Here is a 10,202-nt window from a genome sequence, read left to right as displayed (position 1 = left end):
CTCTCTCTCTCTCTCTCTCTCTCTCTCTCTCTCTCTCATATTTAGTATGTACAATTTTTCAAAATAGCCTTCTCTTACATTAGTAATAACGTAGGTGTGCTTAAAAACATGTGCAGAAATGCAAAAGATTTTGTGAGTTTCGTATGCCATCAGAAGCTTAAAACTTCCTTAAAACCGGTTAATTTGGAAGAGCCAGCAACCCGGTTTCAGAAGCTGAGATTAACAAAAATTATATTTCTCTCCCTGAGTGAGAACGGGCTAATTGTCTTAGCAGGGCAAGTACAAAAATCTGAATGTTAGCAACATGTTATTCATGTTCCCTATATATTAGAGAAGTAATATATGTTCCTAGTGACAACAGTCTAAGCAAAAAGTTATCAAAATGTTAATATGAAAAAGTGATGGTATTTTGTATATATAATCATCCATGAAATCTTGTCAAAGAATTAAGAAGTTTAAAGTTCACATTTATGGTGGTAAGTACATCCCTTTCGAAATTTATTTCTCTAAGTAAATATTCAAAAACTACTATGTTCTGAAGTGATGTGAACTATATATTTCTGAAGTTCTTTCCAATTCTTCTTTTAGTGAAAGACTACTGTAGATCATGTGTTGCGCTCTTGTACGTATGGAAAATAGCGAGTGGTTCTTGTCAAAATGCTACCTGCTGCTCAGTACTGTTGAGTATTTATTTTCCTTCAGTGACGCTTAATGAAACCTTCCACTATTTCCGTACCACTCATGTTTTGTGTCAGGACATGATGGACATTCAGTAACGCAAAACCAGTTACGCCAATGCTGGAACGCAAATAAGGCTTAATCAGCTCAGTGGTCTGGTTAAACTAATGTATACTTCTTCTGTAGTTAAAGAGCGAACATTCTTAATCACAACTGGTATGGACAATGTAGTATAATTTTGGAGTAAAGCACAGATGTTAGGGTAAAAATCGCAAAGTGCCTTAAGGAAATTGCCAGATATTTCTTCCAGTTTTCCTCTTTCTGGTGTTTTCCAAAGGTGTTCTACTTTCTAACCTCTGCTGAAGGAGCGACTGTTAAAGGCCAAAATCTTTGAATATTAATGAAAACTTTACTCTATTATCTGTTGCTTCTATCGCTACTGTATGCAGAAAATACTTCCATTTTATTTCTATATTTTTAGTCAAACATCCCTTTTTCATTTGTACATGGCTAGTTGCTTGTACGTAAATATGGTTTAAGGATTACGAAATGCTGGCCCAGGGTGGTGGTATTCTTACACTCCCACCACATGATGAAGAGGAGTTGCTAGCATATAGATGCATTTCTGATTTACCACTTCTGTAACATTCCTCATTCCTTTTGTTTTTCAGTTGTTAAGAATATGATGGTCATTCTGATGCTTCTCTTTTGTAATGTGAACCCTATTTTTTACCTCTTTTTATATGCCTAATCATTTGTATTTGAGGAGGAAGGGAAATAGTCCCTTCGAAAGCTCAATCTTTGGTCACCCTGAAGTATGATTTAAGATTATCACGACAGAGGAAAAGTTTGCTTGGATGAATAAAAAAATGGAGGTACTGTATTAGTAAACATACGGGGAATGTAGCTCCAAAATCAGAAGAAGCAATCTGTGCACATAAATTCAAATTTAAATTAAAAAGGAGACTATTATAGTTCTGAAACCATGTGGCCCAACAGCGACGGCTACTGAGCAATAGAAAATCTTGTCAGTGATCTGGGAAATTCCAATAGAATGCACAAATCAGGTTGAAGATGGACTCATGGAGTTTTCTCACATGGTAAAATATAAAAAAAGATAATGGAATAAATAAACATGATTGCAAATACCCTAATGGGAATGACATAATATGTAAAAGATTTGAGGCCGTAGCTAAACATCTGGTAACACTTGAAAATAAAATCGAAAACACAAGGGATATGAAAAATTATAAAATGCTGTCCACAAATAAGGAGGAGTATAGGAATATCCGATAAGAAGGTATTTGCACCCAGCTAGTGTTGCAATGTCTGTGACATATACCATGCATTAAAATGCTTCAAATGTCTGGTGTTTGGACATAAACTAGCCAAATTTACGGGAAAGCTCATATGCCCAAAGTGCGGGAAAGACCATATGTTAAAGGGCAGTATATATAACTCAGATTGTACCAGAATTACTTAGCAAAATCTAGAATAAAGAATGCAGCCGGTCACAAAGAGCAACTATGGAACAAAGGACCATCTTTCGAACACTCAAATCAGTAAGAAAGAAAACTACTGAAATACTTGAACATAATATGACCAAAACCTTTATATATGAATATATATATATATATATATATATATATATATATATATATATATATATATATATATATATATATTAATTGAACTAATATACAACAAAGTTATGAAATGAAACCTTCCAATACACGGTACCCGCATAAGCTAATTGGATACCCCTTAAATTCAAAAAGACGTGAAACGTTAAAGTAATTTAAGAAATGACTAAGGGTATTGTATATTCGAAAACATTATTGCATGAAAGAACAAATTATTCAACAAAATCATAACCTTAAACTTACAAACAAAGGAGGCTCTTCGGGTGGACTAATTGATCCCCTAAGTAGTGTAAAAGGAAACGATTCATTATTATTATTATTATTATTATTATTATTATTATTATTATTATTATTATTATATACAGGGAAATTTTGTATACGGTAATCAAGCGCGTGTGCAGATCAGACATCGTATGCTGCCTTGTACTATTTTTTTAGCTATGGAGTGGCGTAAAATGCATTCATGTTTACTCATTTGTTTTTCCACTAAATGATTATGCATTCCGACGGTATGATTTTTTTCCATGTTTACGAGAAAATCAAGCATTCGAGAAATGTCATCATAAGATCATTAAAGTCCTGGCTTCCCCATCCCCCCTGAACGAAGTAAGGTTTCTGTTTCAAAGTTTGCACCGCAATGGATTAAAAAAATCTTAAGAACAACGTTTCTTATAATGACTACACTGTCAAAGTGTAAAGACGCATTCTACCTATTATTTAAATATAGTGATAATGTAACAAACGAATATTTGAACAGAATGTAGAGAAAACACGATAGGGGGCACCACATCAGTTCCTTAAGGAACAAGAAGTTACAAGAGCTGCATTCTCTGTAATCCATGATGCTTCCTTGAATGCTAAGACGATCGAAACGCCCCTCAGTTCTCAATTCGGCGGAATTGGTTTGACACGTCCAGTTCATACTAGTGCCACGTGATATACGAAGCCTTGGTTCACTACGTTGTTGAAAGGTGTTGCAAGTGGACATTGTATTCTGTAAGTATTTTGAGTTTTTTTTTTTTTTTTTGGTACATGGCAATTATTCATAGTTTTGATGAAGTGAAAAAGTTCTTGAACCAAATCAGGTTACTCCTTGTTTTGTGGAATTAAGTTTTTTTAACATATATTCCAAACTTCTGTTTGAGGTTGATAGGCTAACCAGTGGCGTCGCTTTTGCCAGGGCGGCCCCCCAAGTCAGATGCTTGGACCCCCCACTGGCCCCTCCAGTTGAAGTTCCTTTTGTAGCTAAACTTCAACCCTTTGGTGGTCAAAAGCATGTTTGTTCATGATATTTTGATCCAACTTAATGTTATCAATTTATGTAGGAGTATGAAGTGATTGAAACTATAGTTACAGTTTTGAATAAGTGCAATGCAATTTGCTACTGCTGCTCAGTAAATTTCCAGGGAGAGGAGATGAAGAAGAGTGAATGGGATAGGATGAAATTTTGAAGAGGTTTTGAAGGGTCATAAGTCTTTTGTGTTATTGATGATATGCACTATTTTTGATATATTTACATGGAAAGGATATTACTATATTTGAAAATTAAAACTTGATAATAGATATTGGGCTAGTGTTGAATATAAGGTTGAGGGAATTTATATTACAGTATTTGATAAATTTGCATATAGTGAGAATTGGAAATTAATTGAAAATTGAGCTGTCATTTAAAATAGCCTACAGGTTTACTAATACTATTATTTTCCTTCATTCAAATGGATATACATATTGGAGAATAGTGTATTTTACTAATTACTGAATTGGTACATTAGTTTTTTGTAATTTTCTTTGGGCCCCCAAAAAATATCTTGGCCCCACCTAGGGGTCCCCACTTATGGAATGGCAGCTATGCCACTGAGGCTAACCTAGGCTTTTGTACATCTGTTGAAAGATCAAAAATTTCATGAATGTTTTCAAAGTTTTTGTGCCAGCCCTTTGTTGTGTTCCTTTTGTATAAATGCTCATGTACTTGTGTAGATTACCTCAGGCTATGAAGTCTCATAAATGTTTTGTTAGGGCTCAAACTTTAAATGACCAAGGGCAAAGAACCAACAACTGCACTACTTGATATCCTTTTTTGTGTGGAAGCATGATTTTCATACTTCATTTATTGGTATAATTTTATTTGGTTATTAGACTATTGTTGGTAGATGAACGTCTCTCCAACTTTTATAGGCTATTGAAACTTTCTGTTGATATTGTAACTCCTGTTTTTTTCCAAGATTTATCATGGAATCGGTTAAGTTTTGCAGTAGAGATTTAACCTAGGCTTGGCAGTAGGCTGCAAATCCTGCAATACTACTGTTTATAGTACTAAATACTTTTTTGGTGCATCCATCAAAACTCCCAAACTGCAGGTGTTTTCATGTGTTGAGATTTTGAGATACAACACTGTGAAATTATGTACTAATGTAAAATAATTTTTTTTTAATTTAGTACCAGTTATTAGTACTGGAGATTTTTTTAGCTTTGCTCATATCTCCCTAAATATTCTAAAATTATTTTTAGCCCAGTGAGATTTACTAACAGTTGTTAACCATAAGGTGTTTGTTCATGTTGTGACATTTCATGCCAGTGAGGATCCTGGTTGAATTTTTCTCTTTATTTTTTCTGTTATTTTTGTCTGGAAATGTGAGTATATGAATGATACTTAAATGTGATTGGTTCTTTTAATCTATTTCTCACCAATTAGCCTTAGTGAGATTTTGTAATTCAGGGGAAGTTCCAACAGCCTCAGTGTGATGTTCTGTCTGCTACTCCCAGGTTCTTGACATTGGTGGTTTGGTGCCTGTGAAGATGACTCTCTCTCTCTCTCTCTCTCTCTATCTGTTAAGGTCAGCTCAACATACTGCGCCCTTTTCCCTTCTGGGAGCAAAGTGCCTCTCTGGCTACTTCTGTGTTTAGATTATCAAGGCACAGTTGTATTCCTTTATCAGGAGAACCTTTACCCTCAAGATTTTTCTACCCAATCTTTCATCTGCGTTGACTCAAATTAGAAGGGGCAAAAATGTTGGGGGTTTGGAGGTGAAAGTACTGCACTGAGAATGAAGGACAGTATTCGTCCACAAAGTATACTCCTTCCATAATTGATGCCTGTTTTTCAGGATGTCATCCACATTTTCCAGGAAGAATTTTGGCCTTTTAATACTACTACTACTTTTCTGTCTTCTCTACTGATTTTTTAGTATTGTCTTGGATGGTTCTCCAGTTGTTGATCCATACAAGTATTTTTGATAGAGGTTAGGAAGGTAGATTGTTTCCTCTCCCATAAGGACTCAAAACGTCTTGGCTAGCTTTAGGGGAGTATAGCACATAATTAGCTCTTGCTGTTTACAGCTGTTCTTATTTCCTTCCCAGCTTTGCACCCAACTCCTTGTCACCACAGGTGATGGGTTTCCTTGGTTTGGGGAGGTAGCTTTGGCTTTCCCTTAATCTGTAGGGAAACGCCACATTTTAGTTGCTTCCTTGCATGGCAGAGGGTTCTGTATGATTGCTTTGCCTTTCAGTCCAGCACTTGTCTCCTAGGGTTGTGCTATTTCACACAACTTCATGGATTTTTGGATAACTTCATCCATTCATCCTCTGGAGAAAATGAGAGATCTCAGTCTTGGTCAGCAATCTTTAGACTTTGCACAAAATGTTGTTAGATTTCAGAAACAGTTATGTACCTTCTCATGACTACAATTACCACCTCTCTACACCTCACTACCTCTTCATGATATTCTGTAAATGGATACTCTCCCTTCTGGGGTTGACTCCAGTAGAAAGATTGGAATACTGTGCTTGTTGAAACCTTCTGTTAGCAGACTAGGAAAGTGAGTTTCTAAGCTTCTCTTTCTTTCCCAATTTCCTTTGGATGGAATTAATCAGTTTTGTGAAGAAACTTGTGCCCCAGTTTGTTTAGCACAAAGGGATAGGAATTGCACATAACCCTGTTGAGACAAGATTTTGGTTTTAGGTACAGAGGGCATGATCCTGACTGATCGGCTTCCTTTCCCCTTCTTACAAGGGAACGCCTGTAGACTTCTGGACCTTATCTCGGCTTGTTACTCAATATGAAAGTTTCAGCTTCCCATATCAAGGAAAAATACATATCTTCAGAACTTTGGATATTTGGATACATTATTCCGAAAGCTACCTAGGAAGCAGTGATTTTGAATGTGAAAGTTTATATTTGTGATTTTGACAAATTTTTGGAAATGTTTGTTCCTACCAAAATTCAAACCCACAGCCTCTTATAAGAATATTCCTGATATAAGCTAGCATGTTGTTGAAAGTTTGTAACATGGTTAATCAGAGGTAGGCAGGTGGGGTGGGCAGGCCCCCCACTCACTTGCTAAAAAGTTATCACATTTTCTTCAGCTTCTGTCGAGTGATGACTTCCTGCAGTTTTGCTGGCTGTTAATTTGAAATTTTCCCATCTTCTGTGTGTTTGGTGATTTTTTTTTTTATATGTTATGCGTGAGAAAATGACTAAAGGGGTGTGGAGGACAAGACAGTGCCCATGGCTACTTTTTCCTCTGTTTTAGTAAATCCGTGGATCCCCTCCCTTTTCTTTGTTCTTAAGGGGTAGGTCCTGCTGCCTTGATTTTCTGTGTGAGGAGTATAAATGGAGGTTTGTAGGCTTCATTGCAAAGGAAGAATAAATGGCACTTGAGGAGGCTTCCTGGCGACTGCTAGTGCTTTGTTTCCCTGTAGGTTTGCTTACAAGGGCAGTACCTTCTGACAATCCTAGGAAGTTGAGCTTTTACTTAGGTTGGACATCATTATTTATTTTTGGGGGGGGTGGAATGGAGGCTGAGGTGATTGGAGTGGAGTAATGACTTCCAGTTTGGGCCGCTGCATCTGATTGATAGGGAGTCTTGATGGAGTGGTAGGTTCTTTCTACAATGCCATTGGTACTGGGGTTGGAAGCAGTGATATGATAGATTGTTGCCCCTTTAATTTTGCCAGGGCAGTCCATATCTCAGAGGTGAAGGCTGGTCCTCAATTATGGGTTTTATAGTCTGGCATGCCTTGACAGCTGACCCAACCATTAAGAAGTGCCTTGGTGCAGGGGTGTTTGAGGTTGCTCCTAACATGGATATTACTTCTAACCATCTTGTGAATCCTTCTATAAGCCATGGGGATGTACCTGGAACCATCACATGGTGGTAGGGGAACTACTGTGTACTTGGAGGTGGTCATAAAGATGCCTGGGTTGTAGAATTCTGCTGATGTCTGATGCTGTTTTGCTGATTATTTTGCTTGCTTAGCATTTGATGCATTGTTTTGCTTACCTTTTCACATCTTATTTGGTCCCATGCAAAGTTTCTGTGGGGATGTCCACTGGTGAGGTTGAATACCTTCCTCTTAAGAGCTGCAAACACAAGGGGAGGAGGGCAGCCAGAGCTGGTGTCAGAGGATGGTGCATCCTGTGTTGGCATAAAGATGTTGTCCCACTGTGGATTTGTTACAGAGGTATGATAAGCTTCTGTTTTGGTGTCTTGGAGTTGGGCATTGGCAGGCCGAGGCTGAGGCTGTCATAGCCTGATGGCGGGTGACTTGGAGGGCAAGGTGCAAACACAGTTAATGAGACCTGATGACCCTGGTACAGTGATGGAGGCACTGATAAAGATTTTGGGCCAGACTATCAGCCAGTTATCACTGATTAGGGAAAGGACTACTTTTGTATGCTGCTGGTGATCTGGATTTTTGGAGAAAATGAGGTTGTGTATATAGCAGACACAGGAGGGGAGGTTGCTAGTAATGTTCTCCATCAGCCTCGGGAACATGGCCCCGAGTTATGGAGGCCTAAGGTTTGTAGTTAAAAGACGTAGGTTCCGAAGGGTAGGATGATTGTTTTCAGGACATCATTTTGGTGGACCAAGTTTTTGTAGTAGCCCTTAATCAGGGCAGACAGCAAATGTACAGTATTACTACCAGTGATCAAGGGGTTAATGTGCTTGATGCAATATGTAGACAAAAATTCAAATCTCTGTACAGTATTATGCAGATACGTATAGCAAAAGCATCTTACAGTGAAGGTCAGATCATCTAGAAGAAATGTTACTGTATTTAATTTTAGAGGTAATACTCATAGACTTAGTCCAAACTCATGTTAACCAGGTCTTGCTTAAGTGTTATCACAAAGTACGTCACTTGGCTTAAATTGTGAAGGCCCTGACATTAAGGTATGTTTTGTTGTAATGGATTTTAAAAATGCAAAGTATGCTTGCTGGTGAAATGTCTTGGTACGTTGATGAATGTAAGTTCGTCCAAACCAGTTATGATCTTTGGCATAATCACTGACATACTTGAAAGGAGTGTGATTCCCTTATCGACAAAAACTGCATCAGTATTCCTTATTTAATTTTGTAGATGTTGAATATTTTGAAGTATGTGTGTACTAAATGTAATGGTTACTGATTAGCAGGTACATAAGTTTTAATTTGTTTATGCTGATGTTAAAACATTTTTGGAAAAAGTCCACATTTTGGTTTATAGCAGGTTGATGTACAGTACTGGGAAAAGTGCATCATGTGTATTTCTGTTGTAATGAGACTGCTTTATTAGATAGTGAACTGAGGAGCCTGTAAAAACTTGTAACTTTTTTTTTTTGGAAAAAAAAGTCATTATTGAGATACGGGTAGTGCGTCAACTGAGAAACTGGTACATGAGCATTTTTTATTTGGTCCTTTTTATGTAAGCCTGAGTTCTTGATGATGTGAGCAGCACACAACTGAGGACAAGACTGTTAGGGACCCTGTGTAGGTAAAATTTTAGGGTTATAGTAATCCATTTTACAGGTTAATAAGATAAGGATTTCTGAGTGGATCAGAATAGTGTAGCTAGCTTATCATTTTGATGAAGGCTGTATTTTATAAATATAGAGATAACTGCTTGAGATTTTTCATATTTGGTTACTATAGTTTCCTGCACTGTATGTACTTAATGTAAGGACACTTCATATAAAAAAACTCGCCAATCCATGTTATGACTAACTGATGATGAAAAGTGTGAGTTTTCAAGGCCACTCTCACTGCTGTGTTAATCTTCTGAGTTCTGTAGAATAGCATCTTAATTTTTCAGTACATGGTATGGTCATTTGTATCCGTGATTTTTTAAGTTTTCTGTTGGGATTTTAAATGCTCTAAATGAGACTCACAAGGTACAACTTGCTTGTATACCTGTAGGTTAATTGAGTATAAATATAAAGTAGCTTTTGATGATTTTTTATAGCTTTGGCTTTTTACATTCATTCCTGGTAAAGTGCTTTATCAACCCAAAACGCAATCATGTGTTAACAATTTTGGGCCACAGTAGCAAACCATTTTTTCTTTTATGTGCCCTAACCTTGTCTAGGTTGCTGTGTCTGATGTGAAAAGGATCAGAAGACCTCCAACCTAACTAACCTAGGATTGCATCTTAACTGACTACTGGCAGGGGTGATGGTCCCCCTGAACACCACCACCTCCCCATTTGACCTGAACCAAATGGTTGTAAATGATTGAAGAAGAATATTTGCTTACATGCCTTGCTTATTTGTGGTTTTCTTGTTGCAGTCTCCAAAAGGAATGCCCAAACAACCCCACACACACTGTTCTTAATCATTGTTAGGCTACTTAATTATTGTTGTCATGATTGAACCAAACATTCAGATGGAAATCTATGCTGAAATTCCTAAACCAGATATAACTGTCAGAAAACCTTTTGAATATCTGAAATTTTAAAACCCCATGTAATTATAGTTGTCAAAATCTGTATGCCTCAATATACAGCATTCTTTCCCAAATTCAGTCTTCTCAGCACTATGACCACTTCACACCATATTCCAAGGACACTTTGCATATTCCCCCCCTTCCCCCCAATCTTGATAACCTCTTGAACATGTAAATTGGA

The 10,202-nt window shown here is 37.2% G+C and overlaps 1 long non-coding RNA gene across 1 annotated transcript in view; it reads left to right on the top strand.

The window, feature by feature from the left end:
- The first annotated feature begins 3,198 nt into the window (after nucleotides 1-3,198).
- LOC136850165 (uncharacterized) overlaps nucleotides 3,199-10,202 on the top strand; it is a 16,198-nt gene continuing 9,194 nt past the window's right edge. Inside the window, exon 1 of the long non-coding RNA XR_010856563.1 lies at nucleotides 3,199-3,317. This is a non-coding gene — a long non-coding RNA (uncharacterized lncRNA). The remainder of the gene's footprint in view (nucleotides 3,318-10,202) is intronic.

Source organism: Macrobrachium rosenbergii, chromosome 21 (genome assembly GCF_040412425.1).
Source record: "Macrobrachium rosenbergii isolate ZJJX-2024 chromosome 21, ASM4041242v1, whole genome shotgun sequence".
Classification (NCBI taxonomy): domain Eukaryota; kingdom Metazoa; phylum Arthropoda; class Malacostraca; order Decapoda; family Palaemonidae; genus Macrobrachium; species Macrobrachium rosenbergii.
Note: the sequence above shows the minus strand (reverse complement) of the source record. Positions and strands in the feature narration are given on the sequence as shown.